Genomic DNA, 17551 nt, shown 5'->3' on the forward strand with positions numbered 1-17551 from the left:
GCTAACACTTCCGAAAAACCAATACAACGCCCACCCGGAACAATATATAAAGCTAAACGAACCGTTCACTGGGTACTCAAATGTACGAAAATCCCTATTGATTTACCTGTTTTTACAAGGAAATAAAATGTGAAAAAAATATTTCTACATCCCATGGCCTTTCCCAAAGATTTAAATTTTTCTCTTACAGGTCTAACACTTCCGAAAAACCAATACAACGCCCACCCGGAACAATATATAAAGCTAAACGAACTGTTCACTGGGTACTTATCCGTACGAAAATCCCTATTGATTTACCTGTTTTTACTAGGAAACAAAATGTGAAAAAAATATTTCTACATCCCATGGCCTTTCCCAACCATTTAAATTTTTCTCTTACAGATCTAACACTTCCGAAAAACCAATACAACGCCCACCCGGATCAATATATAACGCTAAACGAACCGTTCACTGGGTACTTATCCGCACGAAAATCCCTATTGATTTACCTGTTTTTACAAGGAAATAAAATGTGAAAAAATATTTCTACATCCCATGACCTTTCCCAACCATTTAAATTATTCTCTTACAGGTCTATCACTTCCGAAAAACCAATACAACGCCCACCCGGAACAATATATAAAGCTAAACGAGCCGTTCACTGGGTACTTATATGTACGAAAATCCCTATTGATTTACCTGTTTTTACAAGGAAATAAAATGTGAAAAAAATATTTCTACATCCCATGGCCTTTCCCAAAGATTTAAATTTTTCTCTTACAGGTCTAACACTTCCGAAAAACCAATACAACGCCCACCCGGAACAATATATAAAGCTAAACGAACTGTTCACTGGGTACTTATCCGTACGAAATTCCCTATTGATTTACCTGTTTTTACTAGGAAACAAAATGTGAAAAAAATATTTCTGCATCCCATGGCCTTTCCCAACCATTTAAATTTTTCTCTTTCAGGTCTATCACTTCCGAAAAACCAATACAACGCCCACCCGGAACAATATATAAAGCTAAACGAACCGTTCACTGGGTACTTATATGTACGAAAATCCCTATTGATTTACCTGTTTTTACAAGGAAATAAAATGTGAAAAAAAAATTTCTACATCCCATGGCCTTTCCCAACCATTTAAATTTTTCTCTTACAGGGCTAACACTTCCGAAAAACCAATACAACGCCCACCCGGACCAATATATAAAGCTAAACGAACCGTTCACTGGGTACTTATATGTACGAAAATCCCTATTGATTTACCTGTTTTTACAAGGAAATAAAATGTGAAAAAAATATTTCTACACCCCATGGCCTTTCCCAAAGATTTAAATTTTTCTCTAACAAGTCTAACACTTCTGAAAAAACAATACAACGCCCACCCGGAACAATATATAAAGCTAAACGAACTGTTCACTGGGTACTTATCCGTACGAAAATCCCTATTGATTTACCTGTTTTTACTAGGAAACAAAATGTGAAAAAAATATTTCTATATCCCATGGCCTTTCCCAACCATTTAAATTTTTCTCTTACAGGTCTAACACTTCCGAAAAACCAATACAACGCCCACCCGGACCAATATATAAAGCTAAACGAACCGTTCACTGGGTACTTATCCGTACGAAAAACCCTATTGATTTACCTGTTTTTACAAGGAAATAAAATGTGAAAAAAATATTTCTACATCCCATGGCCTTTCCCAACCATTTAAATTTTTCTCTTACAGGTCCAACACTTCCGAAAAACAAATACAACGCCCACCCGGACCAATATATAAAGCTAAACGAGCCGTTCACTGGGTACTTATACGTACGAAAATCCCTATTGATTTACCTGTTTTTACAAGGAAATAAAATGTGAAAAAAATATTTCTGCATCCCATGGCCTTTCCCAACCATTTAAATTTTTCTCGTACAGGTCTATCACTTCCGAAAAACCAATACAACGCCCACCCGGACCAATATATAAAGCTAAACGAACCGTTCACTGGGTACTTATCCGTACGAAAATCCCTATTGATTTACCTGTTTTTACAAGGAAATAAAATGTGAAAAAAATATTTCTACATCCCATGGCCTTTCCCATCCATTTAAATTTTTCTCTTACAGGGCTAACACTTCCGAAAAACCAATACAACGCCCACCCGGACCAATATATAAAGCTAAACGAACCGTTCACTGGGTACTTATACGTACGAAAATCCCTATTGATTTACCTGTTTTTACAAGGAAATAAAATGTGAAAAAAATATTTCTACATCCCATGGCCTTTCCCAACCATTTAAATTTTTCTCTTACAGGGCTAACACTTCCGAAAAACCAATACAACGCCCACCCGGACCAATATATAAAGCTAAACGAACCGTTCACTGGGTACTTATCCGTACGAAAATCCCTATTGATTTACCTGTTTTTACAAGGAAATAAAATGTGAAAAAAAAATTTCTACATCCCATGGCCTTTCCCAACCATTTAAATTTTTCTCTTACAGGGCTAACACTTCCGAAAAACCAATACAACGCCCACCCGGATCAATATATAAGGCTAAACGAACCGTTCACTGGGTACTTATATGTACGAAAATCCCTATTGATTTACCTGTTTTTACAAGGAAATAAAATGTGAAAAAAATATTTCTATATCCCATGGCCTTTCCCAAAGATTTAAATTTTTCTCTTACAGGTCTAACACTTCCGAAAAACCAATACAACGCCCACCCGGAACAATATATAAAGCTAAACGAACTGTTCACTGGGTACTTATCCGTACGAAAATCCCTATAGATTTACCTGTTTTTACTAGGAAACAAAATGTGAAAAAAATATTTCTACATCCCATGGCCTTTCCCAACCATTTAAATTTTTCTCTTACAGGTCTAATACTTCCGAAAAACCAATACAACGCCCACCCGGATCAATATATAAAGCTAAACGAACCGTTCACTGGGTACTTATCCGTACGAAAATCCCTATTGATTTACCTGTTTTTACAAGGAAATAAAATGTGAAAAAATATTTCTACATCCCATGGCCTTTCCCAACCATTTAAATTTTTCTCTTACAGGGCTAACACTTCCGAAAAACCAATACAACGCCCACCCGGAACAATATATAAAGCTAAACGAACCGTTCACTGGGTACTTATCCGTACGAAAATCCCTATTGATTTACCTGTTTTTACAAGGAAATAAAATGTGAAAAAAATATTTCTACATCCCATGGCCTTTCCCAACCATTTTAATTTTTCTCTTATAGGGCTAACACTTCTGAAAAACCAATACAACGCCCACCCGGACCAATATATAAAGCTAAACGAGCCGTTCACTGGGTACTTATACGTACGAAAATCCCTATTGATTTACCTGATTTTACAAGGAAATAAAATGTGAAAAAAATATTTCTGCATCCCATGGCCTTTCCCAACCCTTTAAATTTTTCTCTTACAGGTCTATCACTTCCGAAAAACCAATACAACGCCCACCCGGAACAATATATAAAGCTAAACGAGCCGTTCACTGGGTACTTATACGTACGAAAATCCCTATTGATTTACCTGTTTTTACAAGGAAATAAAATGTGAAAAAAATATTTCTACATCCCATGGCCTTTCCCAACCATTTAAATTTTTCTCTTACATGGCTAACACTTCCGAAAAACCAATACAACGCCCACCCGGACCAATATATAAAGCTATACGAACCGTTCACTGGGTACTTATCCGTACGAAAATCCCTATTGATTTACCTGTTTTTACAAGGAAATAAAATGTGAAAAAAATATTTCTACATCCCATGGCCTTTCCCATCCATTTAAATTTTTCTCTTACAGTGCTAACACTTCCGAAAAACCAATACAACACCCACCCGGACCAATATATAAAGCTAAACGAACCGTTCACTGGGTACTTATCCGTACGAAAAACCCTATTGATTTACCTGTTCTTACAAGGAAATAAAATGTGAAAAAAATATTTCTACATCCCATGGCCTTTCCCAACCATTTAAATTTTTCTCTTACAGGTCTAACAATTCCGAAAAACCAATACAACGCCCACCCGGAACAATATATAAAGCTAAACGAACCGTTCACTGGGTACTTATATGTACGAAAATCCCTATTGATTTACCTGTTTTTACAAGGAAATAAAATGTGGAAAAAAAATTTCTACATCCCATGGCCTTTCCCAACCATTTAAATTTTTCTCTTACAGGGCTAACACTTCCGAAAAACCAATACAACGCCCACCCGGAACAATATATAAAGCTAAACGAACCGTTCACTGGGTACTCATATGTACGAAAATCCCTATTGATTTACCTGTTTTTACAAGGAAATAAAATGTGAAAAAAATATTTCTACATCCCATGGCCTTTCCCAAAGATTTAAATTTTTCTCTTACAGGTCTAACACTTCCGAAAAACCAATACAACGCCCACCCGGAACAATATATAAAGCTAAACGAACTGTTCACTGGGTACTTATCCGTACGAAAATCCCTATTGATTTACCTGTTTTTACTAGGAAACAAAATGTGAAAAAAATATTTCTACATCCCATGGCCTTTCCCAACCATTTAAATTTTTCTCTTACAGATCTAACACTTCCGAAAAACCAATACAACGCCCACCCGGATCAATATATAACGCTAAACGAACCGTTCACTGGGTACTTATCCGTACGAAAATCCCTATTGATTTACCTGTTTTTACAAGGAAATAAAATGTGAAAAAATATTTCTACATCCCATGACCTTTCCCAACCATTTAAATTATTCTCTTACAGGTCTATCACTTCCGAAAAACCAATACAACGCCCACCCGGAACAATATATAAAGCTAAACGAGCCGTTCACTGGGTACTTATATGTACGAAAATCCCTATTGATTTACCTGTTTTTACAAGGAAATAAAATGTGAAAAAAATATTTCTACATCCCATGGCCTTTCCCAAAGATTTAAATTTTTCTCTTACAGGTCTAACACTTCCGAAAAACCAATACAACGCCCACCCGGAACAATATATAAAGCTAAACGAACTGTTCACTGGGTACTTATCAGTACGAAATTCCCTATTGATTTACCTGTTTTTACTAGGAAACAAAATGTGAAAAAAATATTTCTGCATCCCATGGCCTTTCCCAACCATTTAAATTTTTCTCTTTCAGGTCTATCACTTCCGAAAAACCAATACAACGCCCACCCGGAACAATATATAAAGCTAAACGAACCGTTCACTGGGTACTCATATGTACGAAAATCCCTATTGATTTACCTGTTTTTACAAGGAAATAAAATGTGAAAAAATATTTCTACATCCCATGACCTTTCCCAACCATTTAAATTATTCTCTTACAGGTCTATCACTTCCGAAAAACCAATACAACGCCCACCCGGAACAATATATAAAGCTAAACGAGCCGTTCACTGGGTACTTATATGTACGAAAATCCCTATTGATTTACCTGTTTTTACAAGGAAATAAAATGTGAAAAAAATATTTCTACATCCCATGGCCTTTCCCAAAGATTTAAATTTTTCTCTTACAGGTCTAACACTTCCGAAAAACCAATACAACGCCCACCCGGAACAATATATAAAGCTAAACGAACTGTTCACTGGGTACTTATCCGTACGAAATTCCCTATTGATTTACCTGTTTTTACTAGGAAACAAAATGTGAAAAAAATATTTCTGCATCCCATGGCCTTTCCCAACCATTTAAATTTTTTTCTTTCAGGTCTATCACTTCCGAAAAACCAATACAACGCCCACCAGGAACAATATATAAAGCTAAACGAGCCGTTCACTGGGTACTTATACGTACGAAAATCCCTATTGATTTACCTGTATTTACAAGGAAATAAAATGTGAAAAAAATATTTCTACATCCCATGGCCTTTCCCAACCATTTAAATTTTTCTCTTACAGGGCTAACACTTCCGAAAAACCAATACAACGCCCACCCGGAACAATATATAAAGCTAAACGAACCGTTCACTGGGTACTTATCCGTACGAAAATCCCTATTGATTTACCTGTTTTTACAAGGAAATAAAATGTGAAAAAAATATTTCTACATCCCATGGCCTTTCCCAACCATTTAAATTTTTCTCTTACAGGGCTAACCCTTCCGAAAAACCAATACAACGCCCACCCGGAACAATATATAAAGCTAAACGAACCGTTCACTGGGTACTTATCCGTACGAAAATCCCTATTGATTTACCTGTTTTACAAGGAAATAAAATGTGAAAAAAATATTTCTACATCCCATGGCCTTTCCCAACCATTTACATTTTTCTTTTACAGGTCTAACACTTCCGAAAAACCAATACAACGCCCACCCGGAACAATATATAAAGCTAAACGAACCGTTCACTGGGTACTTATATGTACGAAAATCCCTATTGATTTACCTGTTTTTACAAGGAAATAAAATGTGAAAAAAAAATTTCTACATCCCATGGCCTTTCCCAACCATTTAAATTTTTCTCTTACAGGGCTAACACTTCCGAAAAACCAATACAACGCCCACCCGGACCAATATATAAGGCTAAACGAACCGTTCACTGGGTACTTATATGTACGAAAATCCCTATTGATTTACCTGTTTTTACAAGGAAATAAAATGTGAAAAAAATATTTCTATATCCCATGGCCTTTCCCAAAGATTTAAATTTTTCTCTTACAGGTCTAACACTTCCGAAAAACCAATACAACGCCCACCCGGAACAATATATAAAGCTAAACGAACTGTTCACTGGGTACTTATCCGTACGAAAATCCCTATAGATTTACCTGTTTTTACTAGGAAACAAAATGTGAAAAAAATATTTCTACATCCCATGGCCTTTCCCAACCATTTAAATTTTTCTCTTACAGGTCTAATACTTCCGAAAAACCAATACAACGCCCACCCGGATCAATATATAAAGCTAAACGAACCGTTCACTGGGTACTTATCCGTACGAAAATCCCTATTGATTTACCTGTTTTTACAAGGAAATAAAATGTGAAAAAATATTTCTACATCCCATGGCCTTTCCCAACCATTTAAATTTTTCTCTTACAGGGCTAACACTTCCGAAAAACCAATACAACGCCCACCCGGAACAATATATAAAGCTAAACGAACCGTTCACTGGGTACTTATCCGTACGAAAATCCCTATTGATTTACCTGTTTTTACAAGGAAATAAAATGTGAAAAAAATATTTCTACATCCCATGGCCTTTCCCAACCATTTAAATTTTTCTCTTACAGGGCTAACACTTCTGAAAAACCAATACAACGCCCACCCGGACCAATATATAAAGCTAAACGAGCCGTTCACTGGGTACTTATACGTACGAAAATCCCTATTGATTTACCTGATTTTACAAGGAAATAAAATGTGAAAAAAATATTTCTGCATCCCATGGCCTTTCCCAACCATTTAAATTTTTCTCTTACAGGTCTATCACTTCCGAAAAACCAATACAACGCCCACCCGGAACAATATATAAAGCTAAACGAGCCGTTCACTGGGTACTTATACGTACGAAAATCCCTATTGATTTACCTGTTTTTACAAGGAAATAAAATGTGAAAAAAATATTTCTACATCCCATGGCCTTTCCCAACCATTTAAATTTTTCTCTTACATGGCTAACACTTCCGAAAAACCAATACAACGCCCACCCGGACCAATATATAAAGCTATACGAACCGTTCACTGGGTACTTATCCGTACGAAAATCCCTATTGATTTACCTGTTTTTACAAGGAAATAAAATGTGAAAAAAATATTTCTACATCCCATGGCCTTTCCCATCCATTTAAATTTTTCTCTTACAGTGCTAACACTTCCGAAAAACCAATACAACACCCACCCGGAACAATATATAAAGCTAAACGAACCGTTCACTGGGTACTTATATGTACGAAAATCCCTATTGATTTACCTGTTTTTACAAGGAAATAAAATGTGAAAAAAAAATTTCTACATCCCATGGCCTTTCCCAACCATTTAAATTTTTCTCTTACAGGGCTAACACTTCCGAAAAACCAATACAACGCCCACCCGGACCAATATATAAGGCTAAACGAACCGTTCACTGGGTACTTATATGTACGAAAATCCCTATTGATTTACCTGTTTTTACAAGGAAATAAAATGTGAAAAAAATATTTCTATATCCCATGGCCTTTCCCAAAGATTTAAATTTTTCTCTTACAGGTCTAACACTTCCGAAAAACCAATACAACGCCCATCCGGAACAATATATAAAGCTAAACGAACTGTTCACTGGGTACTTATCCGTACGAAAATCCCTATAGATTTACCTGTTTTTACTAGGAAACAAAATGTGAAAAAAATATTTCTACATCCCATGGCCTTTCCCAACCATTTAAATTTTTCTCTTACAGGTCTAATACTTCCGAAAAACCAATACAACGCCCACCCGGATCAATATATAAAGCTAAACGAACCGTTCACTGGGTACTTATCCGTACGAAAATCCCTATTGATTTACCTGTTTTTACAAGGAAATAAAATGTGAAAAAATATTTCTACATCCCATGGCCTTTCCCAACCATTTAAATTTTTCTCTTACAGGGCTAACACTTCCGAAAAACCAATACAACGCCCACCCGGAACAATATATAAAGCTAAACGAACCGTTCACTGGGTACTTATCCGTACGAAAATCCCTATTGATTTACCTGTTTTTACAAGGAAATAAAATGTGAAAAAAATATTTCTACATCCCATGGCCTTTCCCAACCATTTAAATTTTTCTCTTACAGGGCTAACACTTCTGAAAAACCAATACAACGCCCACCCGGACCAATATATAAAGCTAAACGAGCCGTTCACTGGGTACTTATACGTACGAAAATCCCTATTGATTTACCTGATTTTACAAGGAAATAAAATGTGAAAAAAATATTTCTGCATCCCATGGCCTTTCCCAACCATTTAAATTTTTCTCTTACAGGTCTATCACTTCCGAAAAACCAATACAACGCCCACCCGGAACAATATATAAAGCTAAACGAGCCGTTCACTGGGTACTTATACGTACGAAAATCCCTATTGATTTACCTGTTTTTACAAGGAAATAAAATGTGAAAAAAATATTTCTACATCCCATGGCCTTTCCCAACCATTTAAATTTTTCTCTTACATGGCTAACACTTCCGAAAAACCAATACAACGCCCACCCGGACCAATATATAAAGCTATACGAACCGTTCACTGGGTACTTATCCGTACGAAAATCCCTATTGATTTACCTGTTTTTACAAGGAAATAAAATGTGAAAAAAATATTTCTACATCCCATGGCCTTTCCCATCCATTTAAATTTTTCTCTTACAGTGCTAACACTTCCGAAAAACCAATACAACACCCACCCGGACCAATATATAAAGCTAAACGAACCGTTCACTGGGTACTTATCCGTACGAAAAACCCTATTGATTTACCTGTTTTTACAAGGAAATAAAATGTGAAAAAAATATTTCTACATCCCATGGCCTTTCCCAACCATTTAAATTTTTCTCTTACAGGTCTAACAATTCCGAAAAACCAATACAACGCCCACCCGGAACAATATATAAAGCTAAACGAACCGTTCACTGGGTACTTATATGTACGAAAATCCCTATTGATTTACCTGTTTTTACAAGGAAATAAAATGTGGAAAAAAAATTTCTACATCCCATGGCCTTTCCCAACCATTTAAATTTTTCTCTTACAGGGCTAACACTTCCGAAAAACCAATACAACGCCCACCCGGAACAATATATAAAGCTAAACGAACCGTTCACTGGGTACTCATATGTACGAAAATCCCTATTGATTTACCTGTTTTTACAAGGAAATAAAATGTGAAAAAAATATTTCTACATCCCATGGCCTTTCCCAAAGATTTAAATTTTTCTCTTACAGGTCTAACACTTCCGAAAAACCAATACAACGCCCACCCGGAACAATATATAAAGCTAAACGAACTGTTCACTGGGTACTTATCCGTACGAAAATCCCTATTGATTTACCTGTTTTTACTAGGAAACAAAATGTGAAAAAAATATTTCTACATCCCATGGCCTTTCCCAACCATTTAAATTTTTCTCTTACAGATCTAACACTTCCGAAAAACCAATACAACGCCCACCCGGATCAATATATAACGCTAAACGAACCGTTCACTGGGTACTTATCCGTACGAAAATCCCTATTGATTTACCTGTTTTTACAAGGAAATAAAATGTGAAAAAATATTTCTACATCCCATGACCTTTCCCAACCATTTAAATTATTCTCTTACAGGTCTATCACTTCCGAAAAACCAATACAACGCCCACCCGGAACAATATATAAAGCTAAACGAGCCGTTCACTGGGTACTTATATGTACGAAAATCCCTATTGATTTACCTGTTTTTACAAGGAAATAAAATGTGAAAAAAATATTTCTACATCCCATGGCCTTTCCCAAAGATTTAAATTTTTCTCTTACAGGTCTAACACTTCCGAAAAACCAATACAACGCCCACCCGGAACAATATATAAAGCTAAACGAACTGTTCACTGGGTACTTATCCGTACGAAATTCCCTATTGATTTACCTGTTTTTACTAGGAAACAAAATGTGAAAAAAATATTTCTGCATCCCATGGCCTTTCCCAACCATTTAAATTTTTCTCTTTCAGGTCTATCACTTCCGAAAAACCAATACAACGCCCACCCGGAACAATATATAAAGCTAAACGAACCGTTCACTGGGTACTCATATGTACGAAAATCCCTATTGATTTACCTGTTTTTACAAGGAAATAAAATGTGAAAAAATATTTCTACATCCCATGACCTTTCCCAACCATTTAAATTATTCTCTTACAGGTCTATCACTTCCGAAAAACCAATACAACGCCCACCCGGAACAATATATAAAGCTAAACGAGCCGTTCACTGGGTACTTATATGTACGAAAATCCCTATTGATTTACCTGTTTTTACAAGGAAATAAAATGTGAAAAAAATATTTCTACATCCCATGGCCTTTCCCAAAGATTTAAATTTTTCTCTTACAGGTCTAACACTTCCGAAAAACCAATACAACGCCCACCCGGAACAATATATAAAGCTAAACGAACTGTTCACTGGGTACTTATCCGTACGAAATTCCCTATTGATTTACCTGTTTTTACTAGGAAACAAAATGTGAAAAAAATATTTCTGCATCCCATGGCCTTTCCCAACCATTTAAATTTTTCTCTTTCAGGTCTATCACTTCCGAAAAACCAATACAACGCCCACCCGGAACAATATATAAAGCTAAACGAACCGTTCACTGGGTACTCATATGTACGAAAATCCCTATTGATTTACCTGTTTTTACAAGGAAATAAAATGTGAAAAAATATTTCTACATCCCATGACCTTTCCCAACCATTTAAATTATTCTCTTACAGGTCTATCACTTCCGAAAAACCAATACAACGCCCACCCGGAACAATATATAAAGCTAAACGAGCCGTTCACTGGGTACTTATATGTACGAAAATCCCTATTGATTTACCTGTTTTTACAAGGAAATAAAATGTGAAAAAAATATTTCTACATCCCATGGCCTTTCCCAAAGATTTAAATTTTTCTCTTACAGGTCTAACACTTCCGAAAAACCAATACAACGCCCACCCGGAACAATATATAAAGCTAAACGAACTGTTCACTGGGTACTTATCCGTACGAAATTCCCTATTGATTTACCTGTTTTTACTAGGAAACAAAATGTGAAAAAAATATTTCTGCATCCCATGGCCTTTCCCAACCATTTAAATTTTTTTCTTTCAGGTCTATCACTTCCGAAAAACCAATACAACGCCCACCAGGAACAATATATAAAGCTAAACGAGCCGTTCACTGGGTACTTATACGTACGAAAATCCCTATTGATTTACCTGTATTTACAAGGAAATAAAATGTGAAAAAAATATTTCTACATCCCATGGCCTTTCCCAACCATTTAAATTTTTCTCTTACAGGGCTAACACTTCCGAAAAACCAATACAACGCCCACCCGGAACAATATATAAAGCTAAACGAACCGTTCACTGGGTACTTATCCGTACGAAAATCCCTATTGATTTACCTGTTTTTACAAGGAAATAAAATGTGAAAAAAATATTTCTACATCCCATGGCCTTTCCCAACCATTTAAATTTTTCTCTTACAGGGCTAACCCTTCCGAAAAACCAATACAACGCCCACCCGGAACAATATATAAAGCTAAACGAACCGTTCACTGGGTACTTATCCGTACGAAAATCCCTATTGATTTACCTGTTTTTACAAGGAAATAAAATGTGAAAAAAATATTTCTACATCCCATGGCCTTTCCCAACCATTTAAATTTTTCTCTTACAGGGCTAACACTTCCGAAAAACCAATACAACACCCACCCGGACCAATATATAAAGCTAAACGAACCGTTCACTGGGTACTTATCCGTACGAAAAAACCTATTGATTTACCTGTTTTACAAGGAAATAAAATGTGAAAAAAATATTTCTACATCCCATGGCCTTTCCCAACCATTTAAATTTTTCTCTTACAGGTCTAACAATTCCGAAAAACCAATACAACGCCCACCCGGAACAATATATAAAGCTAAACGAACCGTTCACTGGGTACTTATATGTACGAAAATCCCTATTGATTTACCTGTTTTTACAAGGAAATAAAATGTGGAAAAAAAATTTCTACATCCCATGGCCTTTCCCAACCATTTAAATTTTTCTCTTACAGGGCTAACACTTCCGAAAAACCAATACAACGCCCACCCGGATCAATATATAACGCTAAACGAAGCGTTCACTGGGTACTTATCCGTACGAAAATCCCTATTGATTTACCTGTTTTTACAAGGAAATAAAATGTGAAAAAATATTTCTACATCCCATGACCTTTCCCAACCATTTAAATTATTCTCTTACAGGTCTATCACTTCCGAAAAACCAATACAACGCCCACCCGGAACAATATAAAAAGCTAAACGAGCCGTTCACTGGGTACTTATATGTACGAAAATCCCTATTGATTTACCTGTTTTTACAAGGAAATAAAATGTGAAAAAAATATTTCTACATCCCATGGCCTTTCCCAAAGATTTAAATTTTTCTCTTACAGGTCTAACACTTCCGAAAAACCAATACAACGCCCACCCGGAACAATATATAAAGCTACACGAACTGTTCACTGGGTACTTATCCGTACGAAATTCCCTATTGATTTACCTGTTTTTACTAGGAAACAAAATGTGAAAAAAATATTTCTGCATCCCATGGCCTTTCCCAACCATTTAAATTTTTCTCTTTCAGGTCTATCACTTCCGAAAAACCAATACAACGCCCACCCGGAACAATATATAAAGCTAAACGAACCGTTCACTGGGTACTCATATGTACGAAAATCCCTATTGATTTACCTGTTTTTACAAGGAAATAAAATGTGAAAAAATATTTCTACATCCCATGACCTTTCCCAACTATTTAAATTATTCTCTTACAGGTCTATCACTTCCGAAAACCAATACAACGCCCACCCGGAACAATATATAAAGCTAAACGAGCCGTTCACTGGGTACTTTTATGTACGAAAATCCCTATTGATTTACCTGTTTTTACAAGGAAATAAAATGTGAAAAAAATATTTCTACATCCCATGGCCTTTCCCAAAGATTTAAATTTTTCTCTTACAGGTCTAACACTTCCGAAAAACCAATACAACGCCCACCCGGAACAATATATAAAGCTAAACGAACCGTTCACTGGGTACTTATCCGTACGAAATTCCCTATTGATTTACCTGTTTTTACTAGGAAACAAAATGTGAAAAAAATATTTCTGCATCCCATGGCCTTTCCCAACCATTTAAATTTTTCTCTTTCAGGTCTATCACTTCCGAAAAACCAATACAACGCCCACCAGGAACAATATATAAAGCTAAAAGAGCCGTTCACTGGGTACTTATACGTACGAAAATCCCTATTGATTTACCTGTTTTTACAAGGAAATAAAATGTGAAAAAAATATTTCTACATCCCATGGCCTTTCCCAACCATTTAAATTTTTCTCTTACAGGGCTAACACTTCCGAAAAACCAATACAACGCCCACCCGGAACAATATATAAAGCTAAACGAACCGTTCACTGGGTACTTATCCGTACGAAAATCCCTATTGATTTACCTGTTTTTACAAGGAAATAAAATGTGAAAAAAATATTTCTACATCCCATGGCCTTTCCCAACCATTTAAATTTTTCTCTTACAGGGCTAACCCTTCTGAAAAACCAATACAACGCCCACCCGGAACAATATATAAAGCTAAACGAACCGTTCACTGGGTACTTATCCGTACGAAAATCCCTATTGATTTACCTGTTTTTACAAGGAAATAAAATGTGAAAAAAATATTTCTACATCCCATGGCCTTTCCCAACCATTTAAATTTTTCTCTTACAGGGCTAACCCTTCCGAAAAACCAATACAACGCCCACCCGGACCAATATATAAAGCTAAACGAGCCGTTCACTGGGTACTTATACGTACGAAAATCCCTATTGATTTACCTGATTTTACAAGGAAATAAAATGTGAAAAAAATATTTCTGCATCCCATGGCCTTTCCCAACCATTTAAATTTTTCTCTTACAGGTCTATCACTTCCGAAAAACCAATACAACGCCCACCTGGAACAATATATAAAGCTAAACGAGCCGTTCACTGGGTACTTATACGTACGAAAATCCCTATTGATTTACCTGTTTGTACAAGGAAATAAAATGTGAAAAAAATATTTCTACATCCCATGGCCTTTCCCAACCATTTAAATTTTTCTCTTACAGGGCTAACACTTCCGAAAAACCAATACAACGCCCACCCGGACCAATAAATAAAGCTAAACGAACCGTTCACTGGGTACTTATCCGTACGAAAATCCCTATTGATTTACCTGTTTTTACAAGGAAATAAAATGTAGAAAAAATATTTCTACATCCCATGGCCTTTCCCAACCATTTAAATTTTTCTCTTACAGGGCTAACACTTCCGAAAAACCAATACAACGCCCACCCGGACCAATATATAAAGCTATACGAACCGTTCACTGGGTACTTATCCGTACGAAAATCCCTATTGATTTACCTGTTTTTACAAGGAAATAAAATGTGAAAAAAATATTTCTACATCCCATGGCCTTTCCCATCCATTTAAATTTTTCTCTTACAGGGCTAACACTTCCGAAAAACCAATACAACACCCACCCGGACCAATATATAAAGCTAAACGAACCGTTCACTGGGTACTTATCCGTACGAAAAACCCTATTGATTTACCTGTTTTACAAGGAAATAAAATGTGAAAAAAATATTTCTACATCCCATGGCCTTTCCCAACCATTTAAATTTTTCTCTTACAGGTCTAACACTTCCGAAAAACCAATACAACGCCCACCCGGAACAATATATAAAGCTAAACGAACCGTTCACTGGGTACTTATCCGTACGAAAATCCCTATTGATTTACCTGTTTTTACAAGGAAACAAAATGTGAAAAAAATATTTCTACATCCCATGGCCTTTCCCAACCATTTAAATTTTTCTCTTACAGGTCTAACACTTCCGAAAAACCAATACAACGCCCACCCGGATCAATATATAAAGCTAAACGAGCCGTTCACTGGGTACTTATACGTACGAAAATCCCTATTGATTTACCTGTTTTTACAAGGAAATAAAATGTGAAAAAAAATATTTCTGCATCCCATGGCCTTTCCCAACCATTTAAATTTTTCTCTTACAGGTCTATCACTTCCGAAAAACCAATACAACGCCCACCAGGAACAATATATAAAGCTAAACGAGCCGTTCACTGGGTACTTATACGTACCAAAATCCCTATTGATTTACCTGTTTTTACAAGGAAATAAAATGTGAAAAAAATATTTCTGCATCCCATGGCCTTTCCCAACCATTTAAATTTTTCTCTTACAGGGCTAACACTTCCGAAAAACCAATACAACGCCCACCCGGAACAATATATAAAGCTAAACGAACCGTTCACTGGGTACTTATCCGTACGAAAATCCCTATTGATTTACCTAATTTTACAAGGAAATAAAATGTGAAAAAAATATTTCTGCATCCCATGGCCTTTCCCAACCATTTAAATTTTTCTCTTACAGGTCTATCACTTCCAAAAAACCAATACAACGCCCACCCGGAACAATATATAAAGCTAAACGAGCCGTTCACTGGGTACTTATACGTACGAAAATCCCTATTGATTTACCTGATTTTACAAGGAAATAAAATGTGAAAAAAATATTTCTGCATCCCATGGCCTTTCCCAACCATTTAAATTTTTCTCTTACAGGTCTATCACTTCCGAAAAACCAATACAACGCCCACCCGGAACAATATATAAAGCTAAACGAGCCGTTCACTGGGTACTTATCCGTACGAAAATCCCTATTGATTTACCTGTTTTTACAAGGAAATAAAATGTGAAAAAAATATTTCTGCATCCCATGGCCTTTCCCAACCATTTAAATTTTTCTCTTACAGATCTATCACTTCCGAAAATCCAATACAACGCCCACCCGGAACAATATATAAAGCTAAACGAACTGTTCACTGGGTACGTATATGTACGAAAATCCCTATTGATTTACCTGTTTTTTCAAGGAAATAAAATGTGGAAAAAAAATTTCTACATCCCATGGCCTTTCCCAACCATTTAAATTTTTCTCTTACAGGGCTAACACTTCCGAAAAACCAATACAACGCCCACCCGGACCAATATATAAAGCTAAACGAACCGTTCACTGGGTACTTATATGTACGAAAATCCCTATTGATTTACCTGTTTTTACAAGGAAATAAAATGTGAAAAAAATATTTCTACATCCCATGGCCTTTCCCAAAGATTTAAATTTTTCTCTTACAGGTCTAACACTTCCGAAAAACCAATACAACGCCCACCCGGAACAATATATAAAGCTAAACGAACCGTTCACTGGGTTCTTATCCGTACGAAAATCCCTATTGATTTACCTGTTTTTACAAGGAAACAAAATGTGAAAAAAATATTTCTACATCCCATGGCCTTTCCCAACCATTTAAATTTTTCTCTTACAGGTCTAACACTTCCGAAAAACCAATACAACGCCCACCCGGATCAATATATAAAGCTAAACGAGCCGTTCACTGGGTACTTATACGTACGAAAATCCCTATTGATTTACCTGTTTTTACAAGGAAATAAAATGTGAAAAAAATATTTCTGCATCCCTTGGCCTTTCCCAACCATTTAAATTTTTCTCTTACAGGTCTATCACTTCCGAAAAACCAATACAACGCCCACCAGGAACAATATATAAAGCTAAACGAGCCGTTCACTGGGTACTTATACGTACCAAAATCCCTATTGATTTACCTGTTTTTACAAGGAAATAAAATGTGAAAAAAATATTTCTACATCCCATGGCCTTTCCCAACCATTTAAATTTTTCTC

Source organism: Paroedura picta, chromosome 9 (genome assembly GCF_049243985.1).
Source record: "Paroedura picta isolate Pp20150507F chromosome 9, Ppicta_v3.0, whole genome shotgun sequence".
In the NCBI taxonomy this organism is placed as follows: Eukaryota; Metazoa; Chordata; class Lepidosauria; order Squamata; family Gekkonidae; genus Paroedura; species Paroedura picta.